The following is a 17,161-nucleotide window of genomic DNA, read 5'->3' as shown; positions in this document are numbered from 1 at the left end:
TGCCGGGCTGGCGGGGTGAACCTGCTCCCCGTAGGGAACGGGGCTGCTCCCAACTCTTCCCACCTAGGGAGTAAACCAGCCTCGGAGGTGTAACACACCGCCCTGGCATTTCCAGCTGGAAGTGTTTTGATTCTCAAGTCTGAAATGAGTTTTTATTTTGAAATGCATTATTCATTTTCCTGTGAAAGGTCAAAATCTAAATCAAACGCTTTAATTCACCTGAGATGGATTTATTCGTTTCTGTCTTTGGCAGGCGCAGGGTAACTCAGCCGAGCCGGGCAGCGCTTGGGCAGCGGGCTGGAGCAGCCACGGGCCACCGTGGCCACCACCGGGCTGCGTGGGAGCCGTGCCGTGGGGCATCAGAGCCGGGTGACTGCTCTGCTGTGCTGAATACAGCTCTGCTCCCTTCAGTGCATGCCATGCAAAGCATCATATCTATAGATATATATGTTTTATCTTCCAGGATCGTTAATTTTCCTATAAGAGAAGGAAGAAAAGGTGTTTCCAACAGGGGGTGAAGCTGCAGTCCCTGCGGCTGCTGGTACTGGGACCAGTGGATGCCCAGTGTCTGAAGCCAGGCGTGATTCCCAGCACTCGCCCTCCAGAGGGAATACGCTAAGGACTATTTATTAGGCCAGTTATGATTCTCTCTTGTCCCCTGGAAGTCCCCTGTACTTCCCCAAAGTGAGGTGTAAGATGTTCTGCAGAGAAAAATCCCTGTTTGATTATTAACGTCTAGCCCAAAGGCGGCCCAGCAGTGCCAGCACGGGGGGGCGGGAGGGCTGGTCCCCATTTCTCCCACACACCTTCCTGAAAATGCACCACGGCTCGATAAAAAACTGAGTTAATGGTTACAAAACCCGGAGATAAAGCTGCTCTTAATGGATTTCTTTAAGATCAAGGCTGTCAAATACCAGGCTCAAAATCCTTTCTACAGCAAGAGCAGCTCTATTAAGTGCACTCCATCAAAACCAGGCTGGAGGTGCCACGAGCGAGGCAGTGGCTGTAGGAAATGCACTTCGTCAGCATCTCCAGCGGACAGGAGGGCTGGCGGGGGGTGGAAGCCTCCGAGCTGCGGCCGCTGCCCTCCCGCTCGCCCGCGATGGATGAGATGTGAAGGGTGTTCGCAAACCATGTCCCTGCCGTCTGATCAGGTGCTGGTGGCAAGTGGGTGGTGGGAGCCATCCCGGGGACCCCGGGGTGACATGTCCCACAGGGATGGCCTTTGCCTGGGGAGGCAGATTAGTTTTTAATAATAATTCACAGCTGCATAATGAGAAATCTGGAGTGTTTATAAACTGCCAGTTGCTTTTACATCATTCCTCTTCTTTCTGTCGCAGACTTGACATTTAATGAAGAATTGAGGCTTTGTGTTCATTTACCAATTCATTTATGGTACAGAGGTGGGAAACGGTGTCCACCCTAGCGAAGGTCAATGCCATCGAGCGTTTACCTGTTCTTCCCAAACACTCTTAAGCTTTTTAAACAGGCCGTGTGGGTGCTGCAGGCACCTCGAGGCTGCCCCGCTCCCGCAGCAGCTCCCGGCAGCGCTGCCGAGGCGTTCGTGGGAGCGAGACCGGCGTGGAGGTCCCCAAAGGGGGTACGGCAAAGCACACCCCAAATTGACACTTGGGGTTAATGAGAGTGCTTGGTGTTGGGGACACACGGAGCCGAGCGCTGGCAGCCGCTCCTCGCCTCCCAGCCCCATTAACACCTGATTCGCACCCTGATTTCCCCCGCTGGCCACCCCCTTGCTCGCCCATGAGCTGTTTGGGGCAGCTGCCCCAGGACCCCTCCTGGGGATGTTTTTCCTCCTGCAATAAGACCTGTTATTGGCTGCTGTGAATCTATCCCGCTGGTCGCTGCTGCGGAGAGCGGACCGTGCCAGCAGGCACGGCTTGTCAAATGTCACGCAGAGCTGATCTCGAGGGAAACAGGCTTCAATAATTAAATTAAATGAAAAGTCCTGGTATAAAAGCCTCGGAGGCCGCGGCCGTCTGTTTATCTCCAAAGTACACGTGGAGTGGGAGATGGGGAGGGGAGATGCCGGAGGGCTGGGCCAGGGCTCTGCTGGTTTTACTGTGCGGCTCCAGGTATTGTGGAGCATCTTATCCTTCCATGCTTTGTGTTTTCTCCCTAAAGCAGGCGTGTTCTTTCTAGGGAGAGGCCAGACCAAAACCAGAGGGCTGCGTATTTCTCGAGAGCAGGTTTGACAGTTTGGGTGTTTCACTGGGCTGGTGGACGGGTAGCCGAGGTCCCCACAGTGTGGGGACGGCAGTGGGGGATGCTCTGAGCTCTGCCTGCACGGACCGTCTGCCCCCTCGCTTCCAATGAATAGACAAGTTCAGAAAGAAAAAATATAATCAAAGTTTTTTCATGGATAATTAGAAATAATTATCGGAAATTATAACAGAAAAAAAGGGGCCAAATGAATTCAATAAATCCTTTGCTGCGAGGGGCTCGCCCAGCTCGGCTCCCTGCCTGTCGGGAGCAGGTTTTCAAGCCTAATGGTATCGGGTACCTTTTGGCACCCATTTTCGGAGGAGCATCCCGCCCCTGCTGCTTCATGCAGCTCATCTGCCGATCGCTCCCAGGGTCTCAGCCAAATCAGAGCTTCAAATTAAAGCCTTCCCCGCCGCGGGTTTCCATGGAGATCCGAGTGGATGCTCCTTCCTCTGGAGCTGATGGAGAGGCACCCTCCCAGGGACGGCCCATGAGGGTCCTGGGGGTCCCCAAGCCGCGTCTGCTGGCGGTGGACCCGGTGTCTTTGGTCTGGGCACACCGGTGCTGCCACAGCTCCTCTGCTTTGCCGGTGATGCGCTGGGCTTGGCGCCATCCCCATCCCACCGGGAGCCGTCTACGCGTGCGAGGGAGGTTCAGAGTAGCTCGGTGGAGGCGGGCTCCTCCCTGGGCTGGCAGGCGCCGGTGGAAATGCCCTCGCCCTCGGCTGAGTTAGCAAATAGCTGCGAGATCTAAGAAATGATAGTAATTACAGGGACAAAATTGTTATTAATGTACTAATTTACTTGGGAGCCAGGCTTTATGTAATTACACTGCGGGATCAGGATAAGGTTAATGCATTTACCTTCCCGGGTATTTATAGACATCTTGAATTGTTCTTCCTCCGCTGTGAGACACGAGTGTGCGTGTTGTGGCGGTGCGGCGGGTCCCTGGCGGGGCAGCCCGGTGCGGGGCGACGGGGGCGTGGGGAGGTGTGATGCTCTTTGCTAATAGCACTAACGAGGGGATCAGAGCAGCGGCTGCCCTGTGCAACCCCCCTGCACATCGGGGCGTCCCAGGCTCGGCACCGGAGCCTCTTGGGGTGTCTTTGAATGAGTTTTCCAGGTGAGTTGTCCTGGGGACAGCTGTTGGCTGGCATTTGGCTGCCTGGCAATAGCCCCCGACCTCCGGGCTCAGCAGCGATGCTGGGGCAGCAAAGAGAGTAGTAAAACCCGGATCTATTCATGCTTAACGCCTTAAACTTTGCAAACAGCTCTGAAACCTTCAGATATCAGTGAAAAGCTGCTGCCTGCGAGGATGCTGTTCCCCATACTGGGCCGTTTTGCTGTGAGGAGCTGCGGGAGGGCTCGGCACAGCGTCGGGCTGTCAGACGGCGAGTCCTTGGGCAGCCGCTGCTCGAGCCGCCGAGGGCACGGGTGCCCTGGCCATGCCAGGCTGGCGCAGGGCTGCTGCCCGCGGCGGTGGGGACCCTGGGGACAGTGGAGCCACGCGCTGCAGCCCCGGGACAGGCTGTGGGTTTGAGCATCGCTCCGTTGCAGGCAAGAAAAGAACAAAGCAGGGCAGGATGCGGCAGTGCTCGGATCCCCCCCACTCAGGGATGCTCCAGCTTCGCCTCTGCAGCTCCCGTTGTCGCTCAGACCACCTTGGTTATGGTCATGCTGGGAGATGTCACTGGGTTTGCCAAGCACTCATCCCCCGTGGCCGCCCCACAGCGCGAGCCCACCGGGGACGTTTCTCCTGGTGTCACACGGGGAGGACAGCAGCGAGCTGCAGAAGGTCAGAGCAGCCCTAAAAATAGACACCTGTGTGCGCACGTACGCGTGTTTGGCTGCTTCATTATTCGCCATGTGTGCTGCTAGTTAAAAGGCTGAAACCTGAGCACAGGTAACCTTTAAGAGCAAGGGAAAGGTTTAATAAGGTGACATCAGGCCTTAAGGACCCCTCGGCTTGGCCTTTTGCTAATTTACAGGGGAATAAACGTGTGAGCGCTGGTGGGGAGCACGAGAGCTCTTCCTCCACTGCAGAGCAATCGGGAAGGGAAATCTGCCGAAGAGGAGCCGATGGAGCCGAGCAAAACCTAAAATAATTTCCCTGTAAATCAATGGGGAGATTTATTCCTCTCTTTAAATGGGAAGAGAAGATGGTTGTGGGCCCTGCGTCAGGCCCAGCTAGCCGCAGCGTGTAAAACTGTTTTTACAACAAACATAAGTTTGAGTTATGTGTGTTATTTTTGCTAACTGTTTGCACATGGCTGGATTCCGCCATGACAGGAGTGAGTAAGTGCACAAGGTTATGCAAATGAAGTACTTAATTAAGTGGGAGTCGTACAAAATAAATTCCAGCTCCACCAAATGCCCTCTGTTTTCCCTCTGAGCCCAGGTTGTGTGATCAGCTCCCGACTGAGAAACCCTCTTCCCGGGGTGGGGGGACACATCCCTGCTTTCCCACCCTTCCTCGGGAGGAGGGTGGGATGAGGTGTCCCCATCCCCAGAGCTCCCCTGGGCTGTCCCAGCAGGGGCTGGTCCCCAGTCCGTCCCCACCAGCACGATGCTCTGCCGAGCCACCGACAGCTCTCCTTCCTCCAGACCCCATTAATCACCCTCGAATGCTCCTTATACATTGTGGCACCCAGATGTTTCCCACTGTATGCTACAAGTGTTAATTATCTCCTAATTACTTATTAGCAGAGGCTGGGCTGGCATAGCTTGGGGCAAAGGCCAGCCAAGGGCAGTGCCAGCCGGGGCGGCAGCGCCTGAGCCCGCAGCTGCTGCTGGCAGGGGGTTTGTTGGAGTCCTTTACTATCCCCCCATCCCCAGCATTTCCAGCAGAGTTCCCTCGGGGTTAGCTCTGAACACGGGCAGAGCATCGTGGGGTTGCAGCGCTGCTCCCCAGGGCTGCAGCACCTCCAGAGGTTTGCTGCTGGTTTCGCAAATACCCGTTTTCCATGAAATAATGACTCGCCTTCCACGTGGAAAGGTGGTTTTATTCCAGTCCTCAGCAAAGAGCAATGAAATCCGTTACGGCCGATGCTCTGCGTCTATGGCACAGCTCCGGCGAGCTCGTATTTCCTCCTCGGGACCGATAACTTGGGGGCTGCCGGCTTCTGCGGCTCTTTCATCTTCTGAAGTGCCACATAATTCAGATAACAGAGGTTTGGCAAACTTCTGCCTCTTTTTCTGGCATTCAGAAGCCCCCCCAAACCCCGGTCTTGCTCCATCGCTGTTCCCCTTTCTGTTCCCGCGAGCGGAGGGTGAGGTGCCCAGCGCAGCCCACCCGCCGTCCCCCCGCACCCACGGGCTTCTCCCCTGCAAGCCTGCGGTGGTTGTTAATTGCAGCGGGACTCGTTTCACTCCTTGCGCTCACTTTTGAGTTGTCAGGAGAAGATACAAACCCTGATTGCTCCTGGTGGTTGTGCTGACGACTGTCCTGGTGGTGCTGACCTCATTTACAGCCAGGCCAGGATGCAGAGGGGGGGTTTTGCTTATGAAGATGCAAAGAGGGTGTTTTTCTTTTTTTATAAGGAAATAACATCACGGTGAGGCTGCCTGCCTTCTCCCCGGCGCGTGCTCCCACGCCAGGCAGAGACCCAGAGCCTCCCAGCTATAAAACCAGCCTCCCAGCCCCAAAGCCCCGGCAGAAGGGGGGACACGGGGGGCTCGGGAGGGGGCTGGGGGAGTCGATGGGGGTGGGAGGGCTGTTAATGCGAACGCAGCGTTGCACAGATGGGAGTGCAGGAGCCAAGCTGCCACCAGGCGCTGTTTGAAGCTCCCCGAACATTTTGCATGCTAAGAAAAAAAATATCAAATCCTGCTGGTGGTTAATGGAGTATTTGTTAAAAATCCCCCTCGTGCAGAGTTTAACGTTCTTCCTCTTTCTTTTCCCCTTGCCCCCCAGTGATGGTCCCTCATCTGTTACCCTCTGGGGGTCCTGGGTTTAATTGCTGTGGTTAAACCCGCTGTTGCTGCCGGCAAAGCCCCTGCTGCTCCCCACCGAGGGGGCACCGCTGGCTGGGGGCAGCTTGGGACGGTGCCTGCCCTTGCTGGGGGCACATCCCGGACCCCGACACCGGTGCTTGTGCCAGCACTGATGGTGGGAAGGACACACAGTGAGTTAAAGCCCTCAGTCTGGGAGCCTGCGCAGCTCCCTGGGGTTCAAAGCGAACCCCTCACGTCGGGTGGTCGCGTTTTGGGGGGGTCTGGCCCTGCGTGGCTGCAGAGGGGCCGTTGGCAAAGCGCGGTCGGGGAGCAGAGCCGGCAGCTCTTGCTCTGCCGTGGGATTCCCTGGGAAAGGCTTAAAGGGGGAAACGGCTGGTGTGGGGCTGTCAGAGAACAACTTCTGTGGAAATTTTATTTTTAGCTCTCTCCAGTGCAAAAAAACAAATTAAAGATGGTATAAACCCCCACGCCCTGAATGCAGAGTTGGGAGCCAAATGTCACCGCAGCTTTGATCCCCTCCGGAGGAAGCTCTGGTGCTATCAGTTTAGAAGCGTTAGATTTGCATATTCACGTCCCCTAATTTGCTCTTCGGGGGCTGAACTCTAATAACTAATGAAGAGGATCTTCCTGTGCGTGCGGAGGAAACCCTGATTATGTCACAGATGCGTTAAGAAAAATAATCAGATGTAAATAAGTGTCTGTCCCGACGAAAAGGGTGCCCGTGGTTATAAACTTGGCAAAGACAAACCCTTTCTGTGCCCATCCAGGAGACCGACCCACGCAGCCCCACGGCTGCAGGGGGGCTGGAGGTGGCTGCAAGTGGTGACAGCCCCCGTGCCATAGGTGACACTGAGTCCCCAGTGCCGGGATGTGCCCTAATGCAGGGGGATGCTGAGGGGCTGTACAGCCGAGTGGTGTGATGGGACCGGGCGTATTTTGGGCGCAGGGACGGGCACAGCGGGTGCCCAGGGACGTGCTGGTACCAGCACGAGCTGCGGCAGGAGCTGAAGGGCTCTCAGTGGGGGCTGGCCGACCAGCCGACTGCAACGGCTGCGCTGCCAAGTGATGAATCCCTTCTGCTCACCCTTAATTAAATTTCTTTTAGCAACACAATAGCTCAGTTTTATGCCTGCCATTTATCAAGAATTAAAGTTATTGGCATCGTTGTTGGCAGCGGTATTGATTAAGAGACGGCAATAAGGCTTGCAGGAGGCGGCTGTTGCTCGGCGTCCCGCTGCACGCCCGGTCCTCACCCCCGAAGATGAAAACCCCCGGGGCACCCGGCTCTGCTGGGACTCAGGGGATGTGCGGGGATCCAGGGCGGCCGCTGGATTTAATATGAATTTCCCACGGGGGTGAGAGTTCAGCCCTTGCAGGAGCGGGCTCAGGTTCTGCCGGCAGCACGTCGCGGCAGGAGCATCGTCCTCTCGCTGCTGCTGCCGTCGGAGCAGAGCTCGTGGCTATCGCCAGGAGAGGGACAGGCACGCTGGGCTTGGACCACGCGTTACCAGCTAGTCCTTGCGGTGCCTGGAGTGCTCTGTCCATCTGATCTGCTGAGGGCTGTAATTACATATATCGTTGTCAGTAGCACATAAAGATTAAGCTGTCAAAGAGATGGAGAGGCCGGGTGGCTGCCATCGAGGTGGGTGATGAGAGCTGCGGGGGCACCGGCTGTGTGGGCACCCTGCAGAAGGGCAAGGTGGGATCCTGGGGGGGGAACACTCCGGGTTTGGCTGGGGCCGGAGCGCGACAGCAATCCCGGCAGCTCTGCGCTGTGTGGCAGCAACGTGCTTGGAAAAAAACAAACCCAAGCGTTGCTTCTCGGCGAGTCCCGCGGGTGAGAGCCGGTGCGGAGCCGGAGCAGGGACTCGCTGTGCAGCAGCCGGCCAGGAGGGAGGTACGGCACATCCCGGCTGTCGGTGCGTCCAGGCGGGGTCCAGCTCTGCCTGGGAACGGAGGGACTTGGCCTTTGCCTTCCTCTCACACTGATTTTCAGCCTGGTGAACTACAGCATTCCCAGCATTTCAGTGTGTCAGACGGCTCCTTAGTGCTTTAACTCTTGACGGTTTATCATTACTAATTCCTTTGGTAATTATGGCAATGACAGTAATCACAGAAAGCTCGTTGGGCTGTGATTCGCTGTTCTGTGCGAATCTCTTGGGATGTGCGGGGGTTAATGAGGCCCGTCCGCCCGTCCCTGCCCCGGCTGAGCCCCAGACTTCACTGAAAGTTGGCAATTTCAGCCCGAGCTGGGGGACTTGGGTTGATGGGCACCATCAGAGGCGAGCTTACCTGATTACGTTATCTATCTCTAACATCAACTCCTCTTAAGAAAATAACAAAGAGAAAGATCTTCCTCTTTCTTTTATTTCAGCTAATGCATTTTAAATAAATTACATGGTTAAAAATGCTAAAGTTTAATGGGCTCCCCCATTGTGCTAAAGTTCAGAAGGAACATTTATCAGTCGCGAGTTTGGACCGCAATTTGTACGTGCCTCTGAAAGCTTTTTGATTCACTCAACGGGAAACAACGAGCAGAGCTGATTAAATGGGGGCTGGTAATTTATTCCCAGCTGTCAGCAGTTCAGGCACCCTCGGAAAGTTTGCAGCCATGGGGCTAGCTGCGACAGCCCGGTCCCCTCCTCTGTCACCGGTCCTCCCCCGTGCTGGTGGGTGGCCCTCACTGAACCCCCCCGAACCAGGTAACGTCCTCTTTCATCTGTCTCCCGTGCTCCTCTTTGCCCTTTGCTTGCCCATCAGAGACCCTGGGAACACGAGCAGCACCGGCAGCAGCAGCTGGCTGTTGAAGAGTTAAGGGTCTGTTTTCTCCACTGCCACTCTTCCTTCCACAGGGAAGACAAATGATTCATTATATTCCCCATCATTTTCTCTGATGCCTGGCTGCCTCCCGTCGAGACGCTGGGTCTGCACCATGGAAAGTCATTAATGTGATCTCCACGAAGAGCCGTGGAGAGCAGCGTTGCCTGTTTGTATGTGGTGGTTCATGCCAGGGGCAAACCAGTGGGATCTGTTCTAGTTTTCTTTCAGATCTTTACAAAAATGCCTACATATAGCGGCATGGCATGAGAATGTGAACGATGACGTCCAGGCAAAGGAGAGAAAACTCTGTGGCTGAGAAAGGTTTCACAAGCTGGCAGCATGGGCGAGATGCCTGCAGACCCCACAAGGGCAGGGGCACAGCAATACACTGCCTACGCTGACGGTTTATTGTGGGGACCATCAGCTTCTGTCCTCCCTTGGGGTAAGGATTGAACTCACCTTCTCCTGGGCAGTATTTGCCTCTTGGATCCATGAATTGTAATACTCAATTTAGCAGAAGTCGGACAGCTACGGGCAGGGACTGCTGGGGCAGCGGAGAAGGGAGAAATTCATCATGGAAATTAGGGCTGCCGTGGCCTTGGGCACTGGTGATCCCCCCAGCATCAGTGGGGACGGGCAGGCAGTGCCAGGGAGGAGCCGGGAGCTGCGGGGCTGCTCCCAGCCAGCACGTAACTCACGGCTTTATTTTGATAGGCAGGAGCCATTCCTGCTCACAGACGTTTAATGTAATGTGGGAATTAGTAATTTGTGATAGTGGCTGAAATCGCTTTCGAATACATAAAACATAAATACAGCGAAAGCGGAGAAATGAGCCATAACTCTCCCTAATGGAACCCCGGCCTCCCCGCTTCTCGTGGTACAGCAGAAAAATAGCCCCGCTATTTTCGATCGTTAATTTTGGATTGGCCCGAACTGCGGTGCTGCTGGTTTCCAAAGCACTTTTTGCAAAATAATGAGGCTATTTATTAGTAGCAAACGAGGCTGCACAGAAAGAAGAGTTGAGATAGTTTCTATAGTAACTCCCTGCTAAAACACTCGGCGCTCGCCCCTGCCGAAGCTGCTCCGCCGCCCTGATTGCCCTGGCTGGAGGGCTGGCTGAGGAGCCCCCCCACTCATTTTTCTCCCCCCATTACAGGACGCACTTTAAGCCATGACACAGCCCGCTCACAGGGGCAGCATTGACGTTTTGGTGTTTATTTGGCAGCATTTCCCCAAGAAACGCCCGCGGGCAGGCGGGGAGGGAGGTGCAGACCCTGCCATGGCGCCAGTTTGGTGGGCTGCTCGGTGAGGGTGCCCTACGCACCAGCTCTCACGGCCCCCAGGGCGGGATGCAACAGATCTTTTCTTCTCATCTATAGGTCATGTTTTCGTTGGGCATAAACATATATTCTCAACCCTCTCCTCCTGGGAGAAGAGGAGCAGGAGCGGGGCCAGGCAGCCGAGCGCAGGCTGGCTCTGGAGCATCCTGAGGCTCACCAGGAGCACCGGCCACCAGCCACTGGTCACCAACCAGCAGCCACCCTGGTTTGGAGAAAACCGCTTCGGGGCTCACTCTGGTCCCTGCATCGCAGCAGAATTTCCAGAAGTAATTGGATTTGGCTATTCAGTCACTTCCACAAATAAGGGAAAACACAATTATTCAGTGTATTATCCCACAGTTAGACACTGTGGGAACCAAGAACAAATTCCATTTTTCTTATATGCAGCTCTACGAATGGTTTGTATTGAGTTAGAAAACAATAAAATCCCCAGCTCCAAAACATTCACACATTCAAGCACACGAAGCGACCCACCAGCCCTTTCGAGGCGCTGCAACGCCACGTGTTCTCCTTCCGGACGGCAGCGGAGCGGGGAGCAGGTATCGCTGCGTTACGCGGCAGAGCATCCCGCTGCCGGTGCCGGGACCCCGGGCAGCCGCTGTCCCTCGGCGCTGCTCCACGTGCAGGATGCTGACAGGTTCCGGAGCCCACCCTGCAGGGACCGGTTCTCCCCTTCCCAGGTGCAGGAGGGCGGTGGGCATCCTTGCAGAAGACCTGCATCTCTCGCCATCCACTTCCATTTGGGCAGCTAATAAATTCCAGAAAACCATGGACGCCTGAAGATTAAGAAGAGGCTGAATTTACTGAGGAAACTGTTATTCACTTGGCCCTACACGACAGGTGGACAAACAGGGCTTTGGGGAAGGAGGATAAATCAGTCCCGACCTGTTGGTGTTTGCAGGGGGAGCAGAGCATCCTCCAGTCTGCGCTGGGGCTCCGGCTCGCCGGCTTCTCCCATCCCTTGTGAAACCGTTATTGAAGCTGGCAAGCCATCATGAGAAATAAAGATTTATCATGGCATAATTTCCCAGGAGGGACAGAGATTAATGCCGAGGAGAGGGGAACCAGCGCTCGTTTTCTGTTTGGGGAGTGAAGGAGATTTTCCCCCCCCTGGGTCCCTGTGCTCCAGCCGGGAGCCGGCAGCGGTCCAGCCGGGGGGCACGGCCTCGGGGCTGCATCCCCACCCCACTGGGAGCACCCCGGAGCATCCCACGCAGCAAGCCCAGTGCTGGCGGAGCAGGGCTACAGCCGACAACGTGCCAGCAGCGCAAGGTGCGGAGCAGAGGGGTCCCCTTCCAGCCCCACGTGGACCCCCTGCTCCTGCCACACCATGGTGACCCCGCAGAGCAGCCCTCCCTCTGCTCCGGGGGGGTATAACAGCGGCTCCTTCGAGATGCATTTCTGTTCTGCTTATCTCTTAAAAAACACGTGTCCCTGTAACAGCCTCCCATCTAATGTCACTTTGTTCTTTCCCAGCTTTGTAGCACGCCAACAAACGCCCGGCGCCGGGTAATAAGAATTACACACGGTCTCATCTGGCCATCGCTCTGGGCACAGTCACAGCCTGCACGGGAATGTGCCATGAATATGACGTTTGGGAACTGAGAGGGGGTTTTGGATGGTCTTTGCCCAGGGAGGGTACCCTGATGTCACCCAGAGATCCCTTCCTCCGCCCCAGCAGCATCCCTGCCCGCCCCACCGTCGGATCGGCACCTGCCGACCCACGCTCCCCGCGCCGGCTCCACCACCCGGTCGTGTTGTCATTAGAAACGAGGTCCCAGCTCCCCACGTGCCGGCCTGCTGGAAAGCAATCGTTGCTCTTTTTGACAGTTATTCGTCAAAACCAGATGAGAGCTATTCCCTGTGCTCAGGCTTGCCTACCCCAGCCCCTCCCCGCAGTCTTGCTCCTCTCCGAGATGTTGGGTAGCACAGGCACTTACTGATTTTTACAGAGAAAAAGATAATCTCTGGAGTGAGGAAACTGCCACCACTCAGAGACAGAGACCAGCGGGCTCTCACCAAAGACCCCTGTTTTTGTTATTGCTCTTGGTGGACGCGCTTCGCGGGAGGAGGGAATACTTGTAATGCATATTTCAATTTCGGCTGCAAAACTTTCATCATTATCATTTCAATTAAAATTGCTCTTTGAAGCAGTTTGTCTTCAGGCTCAGCCACACGCATCTCTGCTTTCATGAACATGGAAAACTTGAAAAATAAAAATGACCCTATTTTATCCAGCCCTGGTTTCTTCCTCTCGGCACCCTGCGAGGTTTCAACCCCAGGGCTCGTGCCGGAGCGTGTGAGGACGGCTGCCTTCGCCCGTGTGATGCTCAGCGAGCTGGCCGGCTGCCGTGGTGTTGGCCAGCTCAGCTGGGGGCCAGCTGCCCCCCGTCGAGGCAGGCAGCAGCACCCAGGGTTCATGCTTTAAAAACCAGCAGCGGGTTGGTTTGGCAGGAGCAGGAAAAGACACTGTAAAAGTCTGGCTAAGAGCTCGCCACGGGGTGCGAAGTGTGGCATCCATGCTCTGGGGGCATCCCTGGCTGGCTCCGGGGCAGGGAGGTCCTTCCTGCGGCCCCTCACCAGCCTCCCCTACCTCTGCTGGGGAGCCTGGGATGGACCATGAATATGCATGAGGCGGAGATTATTCAACACTTCCATAAAACAAACTGATGTTCAACACTAATTTATGGATATACTGAATTATCGAACACAAATGCAAACAGGAGTTAAAAAGAGATACCAGGAGAGGCACTACAATCGAGTCGGTCTCGCAGAGAAGCAGAAGGAGAAACGTGGAAAAGGAACCCGATAATTTATGCATCTGTGTGTGCTCAGGAGCGCGGGTGCCAGTGGCTGTTGCCTGTCCTTCATCACCGCTCGCAATGTCAGCTTTTTAATGAAAATTAAGTGCTTTGGCTCTACTAAACAGAAGCTGTGCGGACATGTCTAATTGCAGCACCGGGAGACGGCAACCTCATTTGAAAGGAAGCAAGTCCCAGGAGGACTCAGCGCGGACTCTTCAAAAACAACAGACGCCGCGGACTTAGAAGGACTAAAAATATTTTTCCAGCATCTGCGCGAACCGTTTCATTTCCTCTTCATTTTCTCTAATTTTCTTTGTCTTCAGCTTTAACTGATTTCATGCATCCTAATTACCAGCACATCTGCCTGCTCCCGCAGCGTCCTGGCTGACCTGTGCCGGCGCCGGGGCCGGTGATGCTCGCTCGGTGCTGCCGGCCACCCCTCGCCAGGGACCTGGCAGCGAGCCCCGGGTGCTGCCCAGCCATCCCCAGGGATCCCCAGCTTTCTCCGTGCCGTAACCCCGCGCCGGGATGTCCAACTGTTTTACCCAGGCGTACGGTCACGTTCCCAGGAGCTACTGGCGCGGTCAGGATTGGACCCATTGGGGCTCATCCTCGGGTCCCACAGACAGGACTGGGGTTGGCTTTTTCGGGTTAGCCATCACTTCAGAAAAGCCTGTGTAAATCCAGTGCTCAGAAGTCATTTATTCTGCTTCTAATATATGAGAGTTTTCCATCCTGATCGTAAAGAAAATCCATCCTCACATTGAAGCTAACAGCAAATCCCTGGCAAGATTAGGTTAGCCTAGAAAAACTCAGCCCGTAAGCAATTACCCACCCTTTCCGAGGTGTTTTGTCTCCTGGCATAAGGAAATCAAAATCCCCAACCAACGATTCGTGGGAAGAAGCAGCTCCGATACAAGAACAAAACGCATGTTGTGTCCTTTCTTTAATCAAGTTAATGGTCATCATTTCACATGCTAATGTCTCCTCAGTGGTCCATCAGCTCTACAGCTGCAGCCGCCTGCAATCCGGCGCAGTTTACCTGAGAGACCCAATTACGTGCTGCTTCCCTCCGAGCCGGCTGACTCTGAGCATCGCAGCTCGACAGCTAAACCCCACAAACCCCACAAACCCCACCGCCGGCCGCCCTGTCTGGCAGAGCTTCCCCCTGGCATCACATCTGGCGGGGGAATAACGTCAAGGCTTTGGGTGAAAAAAGGAAGAGCAGAACGGCTTGTTATATCCCGCTTCAGTCTGTCCCCTGGGAGGGCTCGGGAACTGGCAGGGGCTGCAGGGGCACTGAGGTGCCCGGAGGTGCCCCCAGAGAGGCACAGGCTGTGCCACTGGCAGCCCAGGGCCACGAGCCCTGCCAGACATGCTGACATGCTCATTGCCAGCTAGTGGCAGCCACTCACAGCTGCTTTTTGCTCTCCATTTCTCGTACAATTGACAATAACCAATAATAAAACAAACAAACCTAAATATTCAATATTTTTCCCCGCAGTCTTCGCGTGAAGCTGCCTTAACGGATGGGGCCTGGGCTGTCTGCAATGAGAGATGCTAATCAAAGGCAAAGCAAGGAGGCGGTCAGCAACAAAAAGGACGCAGCAGTTGTCTGGATTCGTTTCCAAGAGTTCAATTCCGCCTTCACCCGAGTGGAGAGGCGTCCGCCCTCCCGTGCCACCCCCAGAGCCGCAGCCGTAACCGGCAGCAGACTCAGTTTCCCCCTGTATTACCCAGGCAACGAGCAAACCACGCAGCAGAGTAGAGCACGGGTGAAACTACGCTGGGAAAGCAGCGCAAACCCCGGGTGGTTGGGCACCCAGGCAGGGTCCTCCCCAGCTTTCCCGTGCCATTCCTGCTGCAAACACGGGGCTTTTGCACACCCCTCGGCTGCCCGCACCCCCAGCAGCATCCTTGCTCCCGCAGCCGCTGGCTGGAGCGTCGTCCCCGGACAGCCCCTCGGGCAGGACCCGCGTCCCTGTGGCAGGATGATGCCCCACACCGAGCCAGGAGGAGCAGATGAATGCAGCACCCTCGTGAGATGCTCGATGGCTGCTCGCAATCTCCGAGGGCTGGGAGATAAGGGGGCTGCCAGGGAAAAGCCAGACCTGAGAGATAAGAGAGCTTATTCCGTTCAATTACTGGGCAGATAAGGCAGCGCAGGCAAGCCTGGTTCTCCTAATCCCTGGCAGGGAGCCGCAGAGGGCCGGGCTCTCCCAAACGGGCTGTCCCTGCGTGGCCGCTGCGGCTCCCGTCGGGGCTGGGCAGGTCCCGCCGCAGGCAGCAGAGCCTGGTGCCCTGCTGAACCTCCTGCCCGGGGCTTTACGAGCCTGGGACCGCTCGGACTCACGTTTCTTGTGAAATACAGCCCTGGCATTTCTCACAACCTTTGCACAAAGGGCAGGAGGGAGCTGGATGAGATTTGCTTGATGGCTGGGAGCTGGGATGCGCTGGTGATGGAGCTCTCTCCTGGGAAGCGGTGCCTCACCCGCGGCTTTGAGGGCTGTCGAGAGGGAGTGGAGGTGTGCAGACGGCAAGGTCACCCTCCGGCAGCAGCCACGCTCTGCCAGGGCTTGTCTCGGCCGAGGGAGGAGAGCTGCGAGGTCACAGGGCTGCCACGAACACCCGTGAGCCCCCAAGACGAGAGCCGACCCTGTCCTGGGATGGCTGGGGCAGGGGTTTGCAGCACAGGGGCTGGAGGGTGCTCACAGAGCCGTGCATCCAAACGGGGACAGGATCAGCCTTTGGGGACAAACACCCGCGTCCCTGACACCCTCCTTGGTGGGGGAGGACCGAGCCCTGCAGGAGCCAGCCCTTCCCTGCGAGGGGTGGGCAGGGACGGGCCAGCGCCAGGGAAGGAAAAGCACGTAGCAAGTGTCTTCTGTCTGTGGTTTCACCTGGGTGCCTCCAATTTACTCGCACAATTAATTGGAACCATAAATCTGCAGCTGCAGTTAATCGCACGCACAGGACTAGAGATGGTTATTAAAGCCTTTCCTGCACCGTCTCCCTCGCTGGTGGCTCAGACCCGTCCGGGTGTGTGCAGAGCCAGACCCTGCACGTTTCCAGCCCTGTCAGCGTCTCAGCCCTCCGTCCCCAGCCGGTGGCTCGTTAAGCTTGTTCCTGACAGCACCTTCCCCGTGGCACGTGGATCCCAAACCGCCAGCGAAGGGCTGGAGCCTGCGGGGATACCTGTGTCCCCCCGGCACTGCCCTCCCCACAGAGCTGATAATTAGCCGTGGGCTGGCACCGCTCTTAATGAGCACCGCTAGCCCCCTCCCCAGGGCCTGAGGGATGGGATGCCGAAGCCATTTGCAGAAGCCGCCCGCACGGTACCACTGGCCCAGGACTCGGGTCAAATCCCCTCCCGGGGCAGGGAGCTCGGGCAGCTTCGCCTCGCTGTCTGCCGCAGGAGTCTGAAAAATCGCAGTCCAAACCGCCCCCAAACCGTCGCTGGGCTGACGTGGAGGCACAAACGAGCCGTCCTTCCACCGCCCGTAACCGCGCATGCTCGGATCGGGCCAGGACACAGCTCTGTGCTTTGGGGAAACTTCCTCAGATTTTTAATTATCACAGGCAATTAAGACTTTAATTCTGCCAGGCTCCAGCTGCCGTGGCTGGCGCAGCTCCAGCGGCCCAGCCCCGCGCTCCGATGCTGGGCCCAGACGAGGAGCTCCAGGAGAGGGGCTGGTCACCGAAGCCACCGCCGGGTGACAGGGGCTGCTGGCAGGAGCAAGGCCATGCTGCAGGCAGCTGCCCCGCAGCGCCCACGGGGGCACGTTGGCAGTGCCCAGAGCCGGGCGAGCGGCTGGGGAGGCGGGTGCGGGGCTGCCGGGATGCTCCCGGTAGCTGCTGCAAGGGGCGTACCCGAAAAATGACAATTACGCCGCGCAAAGTCGAGCATTTGATGGAAGGCAGAAGGATGAGGAGGAAAAACAAGAGCAGCATTAAAAACAGATCGAGGTAATGAGGTGAGAGAGGCAGCTGGGGAAATGAGCCCTGTTAGGAGCGGTGGGTG

Source organism: Nyctibius grandis, chromosome 17, assembly GCF_013368605.1.
Source record: "Nyctibius grandis isolate bNycGra1 chromosome 17, bNycGra1.pri, whole genome shotgun sequence".
Classification (NCBI taxonomy): domain Eukaryota; kingdom Metazoa; phylum Chordata; class Aves; order Nyctibiiformes; family Nyctibiidae; genus Nyctibius; species Nyctibius grandis.
Note: the sequence above shows the minus strand (reverse complement) of the source record.